At 42.7% G+C, this 18,179-nt stretch overlaps 1 protein-coding gene across 4 annotated transcripts in view; it reads right to left on the reverse strand.

Moving 5' to 3' along the window:
• Positions 1–18,179, reverse strand: part of FSTL5 (follistatin like 5) — a 3,721,575-nt gene that overhangs the window by 2,190,106 nt on the left and 1,513,290 nt on the right. The window lies entirely within an intron of this gene.

Here is an 18,179-nt window from a genome sequence, read left to right on the forward strand (position 1 = left end):
TAATATTTCTCCTAAAACCTCCAGTGTATCACGTTGTGGTATGCAGGTGTAGAGTGCTACTATGTCCAAACTTGCTAGTAACTGAGTTTTAGGATTAAAACTCATATTTTCAATACAATTGATAACTTCTGTTGTGTCCTGTATGCATGAAAACATGCTTAGGACAAATGGTTTGAGAAATGTGTCAGCAAATTCAGCCTTCAATCTCAGCTGCTTACCTCTCAAGATTTGACATCCATAGGGTATGGGTTTGCACCAGGCAGGGGAAGGTGTACACATCCCAGGAGAGAGCCTTTTGCCTCCAGGCTGCTCCGTCCAAGCTTCTACTGAAGGATTGGAGCTTCTGGAGTAATAGGGTCAGATGGCCTCTTGGGTCTTTCAGGTCCACTGGCATCAGCTTCGTCTTCAGCCACTGGTCTCCCACCTCCTCAATCATTGTCTTGAAGCTTCTCACTGCTACGAGTGTCATATTCCTGTGATGCAGGAGATGAGAAGGCTCTGGATTGGTGGTTGCATCAGGGCCATTTCCAGAAGGGGATAAGTCTTGAGGCCCCCTCGAAGATCATTCTTACCACAGATGCTAGCAGCCTGGGTTGGGAGACCCCCTGGGGGTGAGAGCCATACAAGGGAAGTGGACCTCAGAGGAGAGCCTCAAGTCCTCAAAATTGGAGGGACCTATCTGCGATTGGCAGAGCCCTGATGGAGTTTGCTGGGTTGGTGAAGGATCAGATGGTTGTGGTCAAGACGGACAATTTAACTGCCCTGGATTACGTCAGCAGGCAGGAAGGTCAGGTTATGTGTTTCTGAACTCTCTGCTATTGGACCTAGGGTCCTGGGCAGAGACTCACCTCCAATCCATAAAGGTGGTCCACATCAAGGGGTGGAGAATGTTGTGGCAGACAGGCTCAGAAGGGTTTTTCTATCATCACCGGACCTGTCCGTGTCAGATTGGACATTCGCAGCAATTTGCCACTGGTTCAGAACCCCCTCCAGAGACTTACTTGCCTCACCAACATCGGGTAAAATGCCTCTGTCTGCCCCCGATTTCAGGAGAGGGGTTCTTGTGGGCTGAATGTTATCAATCTGGTTTGGCCCCGGGAGCTGTTGTACACCTTTCCCCCCAATTCCCTTGATTTTGAGGATGGTATGAAAAATCAGGAAGAGCAGCCGGTCCTATAGCACAGCGAGTAGAGTGCTCGCTTGAACATCTGTGCAGAGCCTGCTAACGCAGGTTTGAATCCTGATGGGGCCAAACTCAGCCTTTTATCCTTCTGAGGTTGATAAATGAGCACCACACACCGTGGGTAATAATAAGCAGATACCTGAGGGTTTGTAGCACTATATAAATGCTATATTATTCATATTATGCATATTATTCATATTATTCATATTCATATTCTTCTTCTTATTATTATTATTATTATTATTATTATTATTATTATTATTATTATTATTATTATTATTATAGTGGTCTCCCACTGGCCTCAAAGGAGTTGGTTTCCCATGCTATTGGAACTCCAGACCCAGCATGTGTGAACGATCCCATAGAGGCCATACATTCTAGAAGCAGCCTAGGGCCAGAGGAACACTGCATACAATGGTCAGCTTGGAGGATGAAAGATGTATGTTACAGGACATAGGTTTATTTCAGCAAGTGGCAGAGATCATTCTTCATGCTAAACAGTCGATGAGCCTGCGTGTATGTCAAGCAGTGGGTAAACATTGCGAGGTGGTGTGAACAGGCTGTGAGGTGGTGTGAACCAGCTGTGGTTCCTCTGCTGGACTGTGATATTGTGGCCATGCTCCAGATTCTTCAGGATGGGTTTGTGAAGGGGTTGTCAGTCTCACCCTTCACACTCAGTGGGCTGCTCAGTATTGGGTCTGAGGGGAAACTGGAAAGTGAAGTTCTGGTGGGTAGGTTTCTGAGGAGTCTGTCATCTGCACAACCTCCCATGCACAAGGGTGCAGCTCCATGGGATCTGCCTCTGGTGTTGCAATTTTTGCAGGGGTTCCCTATTAACCTTTTTCAGTGGTCCAGATTAAGTTCTGGACTCTTGAGACAAAATGTCTGATATAACGTCAGCATGCAGTGTGGGCTACATAGGAGCCCTTTTATGTCACTCTCCTTTTCTTCCAGTTCAGCCTAATCCCTTAGTCTTGACATGTGATCCCATATACACATTTCTTCCTAATGTCTTGTCCAAATTCCATGCCACACATAATGTGGTTCTTCCTGCTTTCTACCAGAATCCCAAGACTGCCCAAGAGGAGGCTTGGCATACTGTTGATGTCAGTAGGGCAGTACTGGAGTACCTTCACAGGATGGAGGCTGTTCGGAAGTCGGACTTTTGGGGACTTTTGGGACTGCCACAGCAGACGGGAAAGCCTTGGTTGTGTCTATCAGCAGGTGGATTCGAACTATCATTCAGATCGTGTCTGGAGCATCTGGACTTCCGGTTCCTGCACAGCTGCATGGTTGCTCCTCCAGGGGTGTGGCGGGTTCATGGGCTGATGTTCAGGGAGTTTCGATGCAGGAGATTTGCAAAGCAGCCACCTGGGCAGACCCTAATTTGTTCCTACTACACTACAGATGCAATGTGGCTAGCCCTACGGATGGCACCTTTTGGGTAGGGGTTCTCACAGCTGGCATGGTGTGACTGCTGTTGTTCTACAATACATTTGCTGGATGGATGCAGCAATGCTAATGGTCCATGGATGTCTTGTACCTGGGGTCCCTTCCAGTGCTGTATGCTTGGGTACACCTCATGATGTAAGTCCTGGGATGAGGAAGAGGGACATGGAGCTAGTGCATCAATTACTTACCAGTAATCTTCATTATGCCTAGTCCTACACTTCCTCATCACAGAACTGACTTCCCTCCACGCCCTCCCAGGGTGTGGAAGGCCTCATGATCTGGTTTGGTAAAAAATAACATTGCATTCTGGGTCGGGAGAGAGGTAAATAGACCGTGAAAAGAAAGAAGGAAAAAAGGGTTCCTGCTAGAGAGGTGGGGCCCTCATGACATCTGTGACAAGGAAGAGTAGGAGTAATGAAGATTAGCAGTAAATGATTGAGGCATTCCATTCGGGAAACAGAAGTCCACTCTTCATTTATATCTTTGCATTATGGGATAGCAGTCGGTATACACCTGAACAAGCAGCTGAGGGGGGAAAGGATAACCTGATTTATATGCATTACAAACTGATGACAGTATTATTGCGATCATTTAAAAGGTATTTAGAATGCATGAAGTTGTAGTTTTTAGATAAGAAAAGTTAGAATATTAATATTGCAATGGTAGCTGATGTTTCCCCAAAATATGTCAAGATAATGGTGAACAACAAGTTGATTTGAATATGAGTGCAGACACGTGTATTTGTTTACTCCACCAAGAACATCGCGTAATTATGAAATCAGATCAGTGATTATCCTCACCAGTGTGCTTTTTGTAAAATAAATGCATTGTTCTAATGTAAATAGGCACTTCAAATTAACTGATATAACAACATACATGTGAAGTAGGCTGTGAACTGCATAACTGAGGCCATCGTGATCAGGCTGCCTAGGTGCGCACTTCAATGCGTGGGAAATAAGGAGGCAGAGACAGAGCTTAGAACTCCACTTCTTTAATTCACCACCTCCTTACATGGCCTACCCTTCATGCCATGTCATCACTTCCCTTCCCACTCCCTCGCCCTGCCCTCCTTGATACTGACTACATTTCCTGACAGTAGAGTACAGAAAATACATGTAACCCTATCAGCCAAATAAATTGAGCATTACTAAATGGAAGATTGAAAAAACAGAACTTTTGTGTAACACTTCGCCAAACAAGGCCTGAGCGGAGTGCAAGTGTTTGCAAGAACACAAAACATCGCAATTTCAGTTAGCAAAGCCTGCCGGTTCGTAGACACTTTGAAGGGTTAATCTGTGGAATGTGATGGCAAGGTGAGGTTGCAGGAGAGGCGTGTACACAGTGTGCACATTACTAGCAGTAAATGTAGATTTGCATCAATGAGAGGCAGGTCTTTGGGTAGAGTACGAATGTGCGGCTCCGGAGACCAGCATCATTGTCGATCTTGTGTCTGTGTAAAGTTACCAAACTTGTTAGCTGAATTGATTGGCCATTCTGGAACATGTAGTTCCCTGTTTATAATGTACATGTGCTTCTGGTGACCAAGCGTAGGCACATTTTTGTTAAAGTGATTCACAGACACCCTCAAAACTCTTATTGAAATAGGGGTGAAGAGGATGTGTCAAATATCGCCCCCACTCCAGTCTCCCCCCTCTTAGTGCCTGGTATGTTCACACCAAAATATGTGACATATGATGAACAGATAAACCAGCAGAGAGCAGCACATGTGCTCTGCCCCGTACCTTTCCGAATAACAGCACCTATTGAAGTACCAACACCTAAGAAAACATGGACAGTAAGGTATCCATTGAGAAAGCCATATTCACAGTCAAGACAAAACGAGGGGTGTCAGAATGGAGTATCCGAAGAAGCTAAGAAGATAATGAAGGAAGATGAATGGTGACATCATAATATATCGTACTGACGCACATATAGAAGATATAATGACCTGAGAATGCTGACAAGAGACGAGAGACTATGGATGAATGACATTTGTGAGCCCGAGATGAAGAAGTTGATGTTAAAATGAAGAAACTCATGCCACATACATGATGAAGATATTCAGTCAGTTTAATTGTGTACAGATGCAAGTAACTGCAAGAAGAAAATAAATCATGAAGCTTGCTTATGCTTAATAGTAAATAGATTGCGGCAAGTGCCAACATGTACAAATATATACCTCAAAAGCACTTTATGTATAAATATAATCGCACTACGCACATGTGCAGAATTGAACAAAAGGTTACTAAAGGCCTCAAAAGGAGTGTGTCGCAGTAAGAAAATCGAGAATCAAGGCAGAACGAAACCCAGCTGAGGATGATCCTGCCAAGAAGCTGAGATTTTATCTGGCTGGAAAAGCCCAACATTGGATACAATTAAGGAGAAAATAACAGAAGATCCTGTTCAGAAAGGTCAAGATAAGTCACAGATAGCAGAGGAATGGTAGAATTAAATCAAATATACTAAAAGACACATAGAAAAGCCGATTTTCACAGTGTCCAGTCATGTGACAAGGCAGGCTGGAAGAGTGAGAGTTTCACACCTACGCATGGATCTCCACTATGCCCTTACTCCTTAAAAGTTCTCAAGACCACAGAGCAGACTCATGGCCAAAAAACAAAGCAGTAATTGACACATGGCTACTGAAATGATGATTGTTTGTAACATAATTGGTGGGGAGCTGGGGTGAAGGCGAGATCCTCTGCACCTGGATGTTCTTTTTGCGTGCTGCTAGACATAGATGGAAACATATGAGTGGGGTTGATGCCAACCCAATCATAGTGGACCATGTAATCTACGGTCCTATAGTGAGTAGAGCCACTGGGACGTCATACTTTTAGTGACATTCATGTTAAAGTTACCTTCCTATAACCAATCACGTTGCATGTTAGGTTTTTATGAATTGTCACGTAGAATGATGTCAGAAATGATTAATTATTGCTATAAATACTGTGTTTTTTTCTAAAAGTGAAGAGAGCGAGAATATCGAGCGGTTGCTGATCTTTGTGTACTCCCCGTTTTATAAACTTGTCATTAAACGGATTCTCTTTGCCAAACTAGTGAGTTGTCATAGTTATTTGATGCATGAGTATGAATCTGCATCACTATCTATCTTGAGGGTACTGCTACTCATCTTAAAGGGCTGTTTGAGAGATCATCCAGTTCACTTGGTAGCAGAGGATGGTTCGATTAGATAAAGTACCCATCGGCTGTCGACATAAGTAACTTCGGGTCCTCGGCAATATCACAAGTCCTTTGCCATCCGGCTGATACAGCAAGAAGCCCCCAGTAGATAGTGGTTAGATTAATTGAAAACCCTGCAGGTTAGGTACAACAGGACCTTTGCTTTCTCCCAAAAACCGCTCCCACATCTACAAGTAGCGGATCGGACGAGCAGCACGGAGAGGCGGTAACAAAGGAGGTGATCCCGAGTGTCTGAACATGAAAAACATGCGAACGGTGAGTAAAAAAGACTAACTGTAAGTAAGAGTAAGACTGTAATGTAATGTATACATTAGGGAAAAATATTGACTCGAGTGCGGTTGAGCAATATAAAGAGCTATCGTGAGTTTGGCCACGAATAGAGTGTGCGGTTGAGCAATATAAAGAGCTATCGTGAGTTTGGCCACGAATAGAGTATATGCCCAGTGCCTAGGTTTTAAAGAGCGCTAGCAGAAGCTTTCATCTAAGGTCCTGTAAACGGGATGCCGTAGGAGACCAGAATCGATTAAAGACTATCCGAAAGAGATGGGCTTAAATTCCATTTTTGTAATAACCATAGGGGAAAGATGCATCTGAGGAAACAGACGGCATACAATCTGTGTGGCCGGCCAGAGTCTGTCTGTTTGTTTTATGTATTTAAGTCAAGTCGTGATGTCACAATTGAAAACAGTTTTTATGGAAAAAAGAGCATGAAAATTGCACGATTGCAAAGGGAAAATGTTGCATGGCATGGATTGATGGTTGTGTTTTAGCAAGATTAAAGTAAAGATAGTGTTGACATAACGGGATTGGAGCTTGCGACGATTGGTGCTCTTACTGTTGATTTTTTGAAACGCTAATATGATGAAGTAAGATATAAATAGGGGGTAAACAGGTTAAACATGGAAGACATTACTCCGCTGCAAACAGTTGCTGAAACATGCACCTAAGCTTAAACATTAGAGTGCAGAATGGGTTAAAGGGCCCGCAGACAAAATGTTTATGCCATGGCCCCAAGCCGGATCACTATCTAAAATGGTCCTACATCACATGACGACATATTTACATGCCACGTATACTGGCAACAAGTTAGACAAACGCCTGGCTAGTTTAGTACTTTGGAAGTACCAAGAAGAAAAAGAGGAGGAGCCGCCATTAGATTGCATACTGAATATATGCAAAGAGGAGGGTGATGAGCCTTCTGCACCACCCGCCCCATCTGAAACAAAAAGCGAAGCTAGTAAAGATGAAGGATTGTACCCATTGAGGGAACTTAATCAGCAACAGAATATAGCAACCCATCATATGAGTCACCTATGTAAAGTAGTGATGAAAGCCCAAAGAAGGACAAGGAAAGAAATATCACCTCCAAAGTCCCGAGGGACAAGGAGAGGTGCAAAAAAGAAAAAGGTGACCAAGCAAAAGCAAATACATCTCTAGGTAAGGGAAGAGAGGTAAAGAGATGGAAAAGACATGAGGATAGGACTGATGAGATGGCATTCACACAGAACGAATGGATGGGAGGTCAGATCTTATTGAAACTCAATGGTAAAGGCATTGAGGACATGAGACAAAGGGGAAAACAAGATGAATTAGAAGGAAAAGAGAAGGAAAATGAAAGACGATTAAGAGTTGAAGAGGCAAGGAAAAATGATAGTCAGAAACAAGAGCAGTTATATCACGACAAACAGGTCAGAAAACAGGAAAAGGCGGAAGAACAAAGAAAACGCAATAATAAGCAGAGCACAGCTGATGATCAGGATAAATTAGAACAAAGGAGAATAGAAGAAGAACAAAAGATACGAGAGAAGAGAATAAAAAGATGGAGAGAGGAAATGTGAAGGGCAAATGAACGAAGAGATGCGAGGAAACAAGAGGAAGATAGGGTTAGAGAGTAAGCGAGGGAGCATAGAGAATTTGATGATGACATAGAACATAAGCAGAGACAGAGAGCGCGGGATCTCGAATATCTGGAAAGAGAGGTTAAAAAACCTGATCCAGTATTAGAATTGGAAAAATATAGAAGAATTATTTCCTGAGTACGATTCAATACCAGGCACGTCTAGAGTAAATCTAGAAGATGACTTTGACACCAGAAGTATCGGAGAGACAATCGATAGAATATACGATGAGATGGGACTAGAAAAGATACCTCAAGGGGAAGGAGAGGATGAGCGTCTTAAAAGCACTCAGTTGTACGATGATGAGGACGCTTCCCGAAGCAGCAGACATAGAGAGCTGTTCTTAGATAGGCTGACTCTAAATAGAAATGAGGAGGATGAGAAAAGCTGCATGAGTTGGGCACAGACAATATCAGATGCAGAGAGAGAAGAAAGTGAACAAAGAGAAGAAGAGAGAATTTGCGAGAGACGCTTATGGTCGGATTCTACTGGGTCTGCACCTAAAGCACCAGAGTCACTAATACAATCAGATCTGCAAGAAGGATTGTCACATGGTCAGAGGGGAGTGTCTCCACCGCCATATGTAAGCAGGTTCAGAACATTGCCAGGTAGACGGTGATGTGAGAATATTACCCCTGCTGTAGACAGAACAGAACAATTATGAGAGAAGAAAAAGAGTTTAGTGTATCACAGTTTCCCTTATTAGACAAAAGGAGGAATGAGGCCACAATATATACCTTGGCCACAGATGGATAGAGAAAACCTAAAAAACACGCTCCCAATGTTGACATCTGGAGCCGGAAATTGGATACACGAGTTAGAAAAAATGACGGGGGGAAACACATTGGCTATAGGGGATTTTAAGGGTCTTTTGATTGTCGTACTTGGTGTTAGAGCTGAAGATGTTTGGACACATGCAGGTTACCCTGGCGTGACTACAGTTAATACTGCACATGACAGAGCGCCGTTTAACAATTGCGGAACCATGTTATGGAAAGCGCTTCAAGTGCTATACCCGGACACTTCTGATATGGGAGCTTTAATGACACGCAAGAAGATCCGTTGCTTTATATTCAGAATTTCCAAGACGCATGGGTACTGGAAATGTGTGAAACTTGGGGGAAATCTATACCAGTGTTTTACCATAGCAGGTGCAGACGCAGCTCCAGAAACATGTAGGAATCAAAGCTAAACCATGGTCAGAAAAACAACTGACCATTGTGCATTATTGCAGGCTGCAGCAAGAGAACAATCGCAAAAAGGATGCTGTAATAAAGGGCGAAGAGGCTAAATTAGTGCAGAAAAAATGATCAAAGAATGCCTTTGAGGGTGCAATGATGACTAGCACTGATGGATCAAATACACAGCAGGTCAATAATCAAAGGCAGTTCGATGAAAGCAATAATGGGTTTAACCCAAGAGGAAGAGGCTTCTGAGGAAGGGGAAGGCAAAATAATCAGTGAGTCTTTCAAAATATGCAAGGCAGAAATCAGAATATGCAAAATGGGCAAGTAATCAGACCACCACCAGTGTTAGATGTGTGGGATGACAGGGCATCTAGCACGTATGTGCAGAAGTTAAGGGATGGTGCAGAATGACCAATTCACAAGAGGGGGTATGATAAGTCGACCTGCGTTCTCGCAGCAAGGTGGAAATGGAGTTGCACAGAATCACACTGTGCAGCAGCAAGTGCCAAGAGTACAGCAGAGCTTGCAGCTGCAGCAGAATGTGACCAATTTTCCACAAGGACAGTCTCAACAGTCTCCAATGCAACTTCTACAAACAACAGGCACTGGACAGGTTCTGAATTCTGGAATAGGAAATACCACTGGTGATGGAGGAAATCCATTCACTAGTTGTGGGAGGAGATTATATATGGACTAGGACAGCTCACTGGGAGACCTGATGTGTTCCATCCTATCAGTGACACCGAACCCTCACGAGGAACCAAGGGTAGATGTCTCTAGGAGGTACAGAATATTTGTTCTGAGTTGACACAGGTGTGACGCGATTGTGTATACGTGAAGGCCTGTGACACCATGAATACTCAGGGCTTTACAGGAACAACAAGCTGTGTTCCTTTTACAAAAGAACTTCCAGTTTCTATAGGAGAGTGTGACATGAAAGTGACACTGTTGTATTCAAGACAGACTCCTCTAAATATATTGGGATGAGATTTGATGACAAAATTAAATATGGCAAGCTTGTTCACGGAGAAGGGCATAGTATGTTCAATTCCAGGAATGCATTATTTAAATGTGTGCAAAATGATCAGAGCATACGCATGACTAATGGCTATGAGAGCTATTCCATTGGAAACTGAGATATTCGCGTATGGAGTGTGCACATTAATATCAGGGCTACAAGGCCTTGCACACAGAATAATGAGAACACCAGATGAGTTTCTGTTCAGACCAAGAATGCCTATGCATGAGGAAAAGGGACAAGTATTTCCCTTAGCAATACAACAGTCATAGTGTGCAGTGAAATGGCTTTGCTTAACGGATGTGATGATGAAGGCAGACAATGGTGTGCATTTCTTGCCATTGGGGAAGGTTACAGATTGACTGTCACTAATGACGATCTATTTAAAGAACAAATAGATGAGGATGAGATGACATTTTAGGTAAATCTCATTTATTGGGTGGAAATTATTAAAAGAGAGGTGCCTCAGAGAATGATGCTGGCACAAAAACGTCCCGAATATTTTAATGACGACATGGCACAGCTGCCGGTCTCAGTATGGACTACAGGCCCGTATGACGTAGGCTTATTGAAAGGAGTCGGAAAAGTGAAGATTAAATTGAACAAGGAGCAATTTTACCAAAAGCACAACAGTATCCCATGTCTAGGGAGGCAGATGAAGGGATTTCTAAGACAATTTCTGTAATGATGTATCAGGGCATCTTAGTGACGTCAGAATCATCATGTAATACTGCAGTTTATCCGATTAAAAAATCAAAGGGAGTGTCTTCGAGGCTAATACAAGATCTTCGCCTGATAAACCAGATAGTAGAGGCCGAGTTCCCTCTAGTCCCTAACCCGTCTACAATCCTATGTAACATACCTGTTGATGTACGGTATTTCACAGTGATTGATTTGAAGAATGCATTTTTATCAATCCCATTTCACAAAGATTTGCAGGATTTTACATCATTTACGTTAAGACGCGTTTATCCGAAAAGTACAAGACTGCCTCAAGGTTTTGTGAGTCTCCTTCAATTTTCAATAGGGTCCTACAGATGGACTTAAGCAATATTGCATTAGAGAGTGTTGTCTTGCAATATGTGGATGACATTCTGATTTGACAAGGAGAAGTTACAGTATTGTCAACAAGAAGTGTTGTACATAGGCCAGCTGATTTCACATGAGGGTAAAAAGGCCACTCCTGAAAGAGATGAAGCTATTTCGAAAACAGCTAAGCCACACACGATAAAACAGTTTTTTCTAGGATTTTGTAATTATGTCAGGGCATGGGTCTTTGACTGATACCTTATACCTTATGCCTTAAAGAAAGCACAGGCAATGAAAGAAAAATCGTGTGGACTAAGGCAATGGAGGAAGGGTTTGATGAACTGAAAAAGGCCATTTTGCACTGCACCAGTTTTAGAGATTCCCAATTATGCAGAGGAATTCTACATGTTTCACACAAGGATGGCACTGTTATAACAGCAGTCTCACACAGAGAACTATGTTAGGGTACAAGCCCCTGGCATACTATAGTGGGATTTTAGGTCCAGTGATGAAAGGTCATGTCCCGAGCGAACAAAGTTTGGCTGCCGCAGCGTTCGCCAAAGTGAAAGCTACAACTATTGTAATGGGGTGCCCAATGACGTTATTCACGAGCACCCATTATTTGCTATTTAAGAGGAGCTGAAAGGCGCATTGACATCACAAAGAACTTCTGCTTATGAGGTGGTCATATCAAATCCAATGATTAAAATAGTTTGATGCAGAGTATTGAACCCAGCTATGTTTATAGCAGAGCCAGTCACTGAAGGAGAGCTAATACACGATTGCGCAAACTATGAAGAATTCTATGACGAGATCCCCAGAGTAAAAGAAAATGCATTGGCAGAAGGAGAAACCGTCTTCATTGATGGTTCCTCTAGAATCGATCAATATGATGGAAAAAGATACACAGGTGCAGCTGTAATGAAGCACACGGCAAATGGGGAATTTTGAGTACTTATCAGTGCACGTATACCCTCTCACTATTAAGCACTGGCTGCAGAATTATTGGCGCTGATACTCGAGCTCGAGAATCACGCAGATCAGGAAGTAACGGTGTACAGTGACTCTGCCTATGTGACATCGACAGTACACGCAAGCCTAGCGTGCTGGAAAAGGAGGGGCTACACCTGAGCAGACAGCACGCAGCCTTATTGGACAGGCTCATTAAGGCACTACAACTCCCAACGGGCATAGCAGTCGTGAAGTGCACAGCCCACACGAAAGGGACATAGTTTATCTCTCACGGAAATCAAGCAGCAGACACTAAAGCCAAACATGTGGCAACCGAAGACGAAATAATGATGGATGTGGAAGTGTCTCAAGTGTATGAGAAAATGATTGTTGTACGAAGTGAGCCGGAAGCCTATAGCAATACGTCAAACTCTCAAGTAATGGAGCTCCTAGGAGAGGCACAGCAGGAAGAAAAGAACCTTTGGAAGTGAAGAGGGTGTTCTAAAACCCCTCCGAGGCTTTGTGGTGACAAGACAGCACTGGTATACCAGTGATGCCTATAGCCTTATTGAAGATAGCACTGGAACAGTTAACTATCCAGTGCACCTAACAAGAGAGAATCTAGCAGCAATTGCTGAAGACTGGTTTATACCGAACTTGCCAGAAAATGTTGCATTTTTTTATGATAAATTGGGTAATCTGTCAGAAATTCAAGGCTGGTCATACACTACACGTGATCAGGGGAATCATCCCAAGGCCTAATGGGCATTTTCAGCTCTTGCATATCAATTATATCGATATGATTCAAGTATGTAACGGGTACAGGTACTTAATTGTAGTGGTGTGTCCATTCACTGGATGGATAGAAGCAAGTCCATGTACACACCCAGACTCTACCTGTATGGCCAAATTCCTGGTGAGGGAGGTGTTTCCCAGATGTGGAGTGTGTGAAATGATGAGGTCAGATAACGGTCTTCATTTTGTTAATGTAGTATTTGAACAGATCAGCTTGTTGCTTGGTATAAAGCACAAGTTTTCTTTGGCGTATCATCTGCAAGGGAATGGGATATGTGAGAAGCTCAATGGCTTGTTAAAGGAAAGGAAAGCCACATTGAAGCTTACTCTGAAGAAGGGATGGTTGCACTATCTTACACTGGCATTGTATGCACTCAGAAACCAGCCTGATCACCATCTTATGCTGCACAAAATCGGCCAACAGGAGAAGTGTTAGGATTGGAAATTCAAAACTACCTGAACTGTATGACTTCCAGTTTTTCTGTAATTTAAGGACAGCTGCAGCAACGACAAGAAGGGTGTAGGGCAGTACAGAACTCAGAAGGATATGCTACAATAGATAAGGTTCTAGAATTACATATACCTCAACTATTCCCTGGGGTCACTGTCCTAGTTCGGAATCACACAAGGAAAAGGTGGGATGAGCCAAGGTTCCACGGGTTGTTTATAGTGGACGATATTACACCATCTTCAGTCAAGTTACAGGGAAGAAGAGCTTGGATCTTCCTTGGAGACATCAAGCCATATATCGGAGAAACCCCTCTGCCTGCACCCCACCGCGAAGAGACTACAGAAAACAGGGGAGAACCACAGCACGTGTAGACGAGATCTATGACAAGGAAAAAGGATGCATGACCAGTCACGTGACAAGCAAGGAACCTTTGTGTTAGGTTGTGGCTTAGTTCTGGACATTTCTTTTGAGAAAAATAAGAGAAAAGGGACGCAAATACGAACACTCTGTGCATCCTACCTGCAGGGAGAAATAAAGAGAACTACGTGCATAAGCCACAAATAGCTGTTGACTTTGAACTGAGACACACTGAAGCCTTGATAAGAAAAGCTATGCCAAATTTTGATCGAGGCTATATAAACTGGAAAAGAATACAGTATCCTGAGTCCTTCGACACAGAATCTTTTATTGGACTTACTTATGGTGTCACGCAATAGCCAAAGACATACTGATCTATTTCGAATTGGTATTGAGGTCCTATCCATCATTGGTGGGAAGACTCACAAGCATAATAGAGTTTCTTCAAGATCCTGAGAATGAAAAGATGATAAAGAGGCTGCTCACAGTGATCAAGGAACAGTTTATTTTACTTCCGGAGTAGAGCGAGAACAAGACAAATGTCCCTATATATATAAATATAGACTAGCAAATGCGGTGTTCTTTGGCTTAATCAAAGACTTTCCAGAGCTTGTGGGGAGACATGCCAATGTTGACGTCCTCACTTTCATCCGAGACCCAGCTAACACTACGCATCCGAGTATGCTTTTGCATAGTATCGTGATGCAGGTTGCACTTTCTGATCACATCAAAATCACAGAAGAGTATAGAAACTTTCATTCGAGGGATAGATCGTGAAGGTGATTTCAAAGACTTCACTTTTGTTCATGCTGACAAAGAAGCTACATGTCATCTGGAGTGAAGCAGATTCGAAGCATTGACTGGGAAGTAGTCTACATGGCGTATGCAGTATAAGACTTACTGAACCTTTGCCTCATTTGGAACTTTCATTTGTGGAAAAATAACTGTTTCTAGAACCAAGAGACAGTCTATTATTCGGATCAAGAGGATAATTGGTCCAGCACTATTGATCTACAAGCAGAGACAGCAGAGTCTGGAAGAAGTGATAATGATAAAAATGTATTAAAGAACCAGTTTTTTGCTTCATTAGATGATCAAGATTGGAAGCCAGAACAGCAGCATCATTCTCGCCCATGAGGAGAGACATTCATATTGCCCCAGGAACAAATGCTGTAAACTAACCTACCGGTGTACAATTTATACCTGCATTGTATTCATTATCATACTGTTGTCGTTAACGATTAGAACTGCATTTTTGTTATAGGTGCACAACGTGTTCAAACCCCCGTGCATACACTTAAAGATGTGAGCATGAGACCTACAAAGGTGCCCAGTCCTTACATAGTCATGCCTGTTCCTAGGAAGAATGATGTAGTGACTGAGCTTGAGATGGATGTGATAAGCAATAATGCACATACAACTCTTGTGTTAACAAATGAGTTGAAACACCGGAGACAGGCTCGGCAAAGCAAATCAGATAAGGGATTGATGAAAGTTGCACCTACACAGAGAGTGAGTGAAACCACACCTGGCCAGTATCAATGATTTCAGAATCACATTTCAGGGAATGAGGAAAGCCTGGACAAACAATAATGAGAAGTTTTACGCCAAAAGAAGTTGAGAGGCAAACAAAGAAACTGAACATTTAAAGAGTCAAAAGGCTGTAGAGAGTGAACAAACAAAGATGACACATGCAAGCACACCTGACCCTGTGAGAAATGATATCAGAATAGTGCCTGGGAAGACACAAGCAGAAATTCTGAGAGACATTTTCATGCCAGCTTTGTATGTTGAAAGGATGAAGCTTATTGCACTTTCTCCTGCTCAAATAATACAGACGAAAATGCCCAGATCAGTGATGGAGATGCTTCAGAATCCTCCAGCAAGGAGAATCTATGTGATATGCTTGTGACATAAAAAGAATAAGAGCCAGAAGGAGTACACAAAAAGACAATAACAAACTGAATCATTACCTGGATAGCACAGGACATTTGGGAAACAGCATAGGGTACCAACATATGAAGGAAGTTGGAAGGCGACCTTCAAATGAAGAATGTTTTGTTTGTGCACTCCTACCGTCCAGCATAGGGAAGTCAAAAATCTTTCTAGCTGTTGAAATAGATGTTAAGACAGCACACTGTCTGTCACATATAGCAATGTGCATGACCAGAGTTCAGTTTATGGGAAGTGATGCTTCACTCAAATGGGCGACGGAAGCACCTGATCCAAATGAAGATGATTATGTCCAAGACGTAAAAATGAGAAATAATGGCAAAACTAAGAATACTGTAATTAGATACGAGAAGCCTGGAGTAAAAGGAGCAGAGATCGGAAGAGAAGCAAATAAAAAACTGGACATCATAGGAAAAACTACAGAAAACGCTTGCAGATGGAAGAACAGAGGACACATGCAAATCTGGGGAACAGTATTGTCGCCAGACGTTGGGAGAAAGGAGTGGTGATCTGCAGAGCATGGATGATCATTGGATAACACAAAGAAACAATAAAACATGCACAAATGATATGCAAGCCATTGTGGCCAAAGCTTGCAAGACTACTAACATGGGTTGAAGACAGAGGAGGACCCTTTCAGATAGTGCCATTTGATACTTCAATGCTATGCTTCAGAAACAATGGTAACCGAAAAATGGGAGAGAATCATCAGGAATGATGCATGGAACTGCAGTGATCATGGATCACTATTGGGCCTGTGGAGGAAAAACATATATCGGATTGCCAAATAATTGGGGAGGGGAGGTATATGTACATTGGTGAACATCCATGTACCAGCATTGGTGATTCCAAAAAGTGATCTGAATATTGACAATTTCCCGAAAGCAGATGCTCACCTGAGAAAGAAGAGATATGTGGAACTAATAAGCCGAATGAAGAGAGAAAATTACTTCTCTGCCAAATCGATAGAAGCCTTTGATGCAATCCCATATGGACTTAGGTTGTTCAGCCTGACCTCATCGGTGTTCACGACAATCGTGATGCCAAGAATTCAGGTTGGAGCAAATACTAAATGGTTGCAGATAACCAGATGCGAGTTACTGCAGACCATCAACACAACCATAAAAGGATTCAATGCAATCAGAGAAGTGTTGAGAGCAATCCGACTGATGACAATCCAGAACACATCTGTCTTAGACATGCTCACAGCTATGGATGGAGGTGTTTGCACAAAAATCGGAGAATCATGTTGCACATGTATACCTTCACAAGACAACGAGAATGGAACCTTAACAGAAGCCATAGGCCTGCTGACAAAACTACAGAATCAGATGATCGATTAAGTTAACCAAGTAGACGATGACAGTTGGTTTGGAGCACTGTTTTCATGGGTTCCACAATGGATTGCAGATGCATTCAAGTTTTTAGGAGCCCTGTTGGTGATGATATTAATTGGATTCTGTGTGATCAAGCTAATAATCTCACAATGCCAGAAGACTGCAAAGAAAGCCACAGGGATGAAGATTATGATAGATGTTGAGTCAGGATGGAAGCCCAAGGACCTACCAAAAAAGAAATAATAGACTTTGTGAAGGCCGGCATTTATGCACCAGAAGGAGCAAAGTTCATGTGTCCCAGAAATCATAGAACATATATGGGAAGATGGATCTATTGCAGCCCAAGTGGATAATGTCAACTGATGACATGGAACAAAGATGAGCACGTAAGAACAGCAGGATGCTTGAAGGGAGTCATAAAGATATGGACCCCAAATAAGCATTTCTTCAGACCAAAATGTCTGGATCCAGAGGATGAAGTAAAAGTAGATACAAAGAAAGATACAAAGAAATAAGCGCGAGTGGTCGATGAATAACCCAGAGCACCACGTACATGATGAAGATATTCAGTCAGTTTAAACGTGTACAGATGCAAGTAACCGCAAGAAGCAAAGAAATAGTGAAGCTTGCTTATACTTAATAGTAAATAGATTGCGGCAAGCGCCAACCTGTACAAATATATACCTCAAAAGCACTTTATGTATAAATATAATCCCACTATGCACATGAGCAGAATTGAACAAAAGGTTACTAAAGGCCTCAAAAGGAGTGTGTTGCAGTAAGAAAATTTGAGAATCAAGGCAGAACGAAACCCAGCTGAGGATGATCATGCCACGAAGCTGAGGTCTTATCTGGCTGGAAAAGGCTGACATTGGATACAATTAATGAGAAAAGAACAGAAGATCCTGTTCAGAAAGGTCAAGATAAGCCACAGATGGCGGAGGACTGGCAGAATTAAATCAAATATACAAAAAGACACAGAGAAAAGCCGGTTTCACAGTGTCCAGTCATGTGACAAGGCAGGCTGGAAGAGTGAGACTTTCACACGTACACATGGATATCCACCATGCCCATACTCCTTAAAAGTTCTCAAGACCACAGAGCAGACTCAAGGCCAAAAAACAAAGCAGTTATTGACACATGGCTACTGAAGTAATGATTGATTGTAACATAATTGGTGGGGAGCTGGGGTGAAGGTGAGCTCCTCTGCCCCTGGATGTTCTTTCTGCGTGCTGCTAGACATAGATGGAAATGTATGAGTGGAGTTGATGCCAACCCAATCATAGTGGACCATGTGATCTAGGGTCGTATAGTGAGTAGAGCCAATGGGACGTCGTACTTTTAGTGACGTTCATAGTGGCCAT

The sequence above is a fragment of the Ambystoma mexicanum genome, chromosome 6q, assembly GCF_040938575.1.
Source record: "Ambystoma mexicanum isolate Mex_15411 chromosome 6q, UKY_AmexF1_1, whole genome shotgun sequence".
NCBI lineage: Eukaryota > Metazoa > Chordata > Amphibia > Caudata > Ambystomatidae > Ambystoma > Ambystoma mexicanum.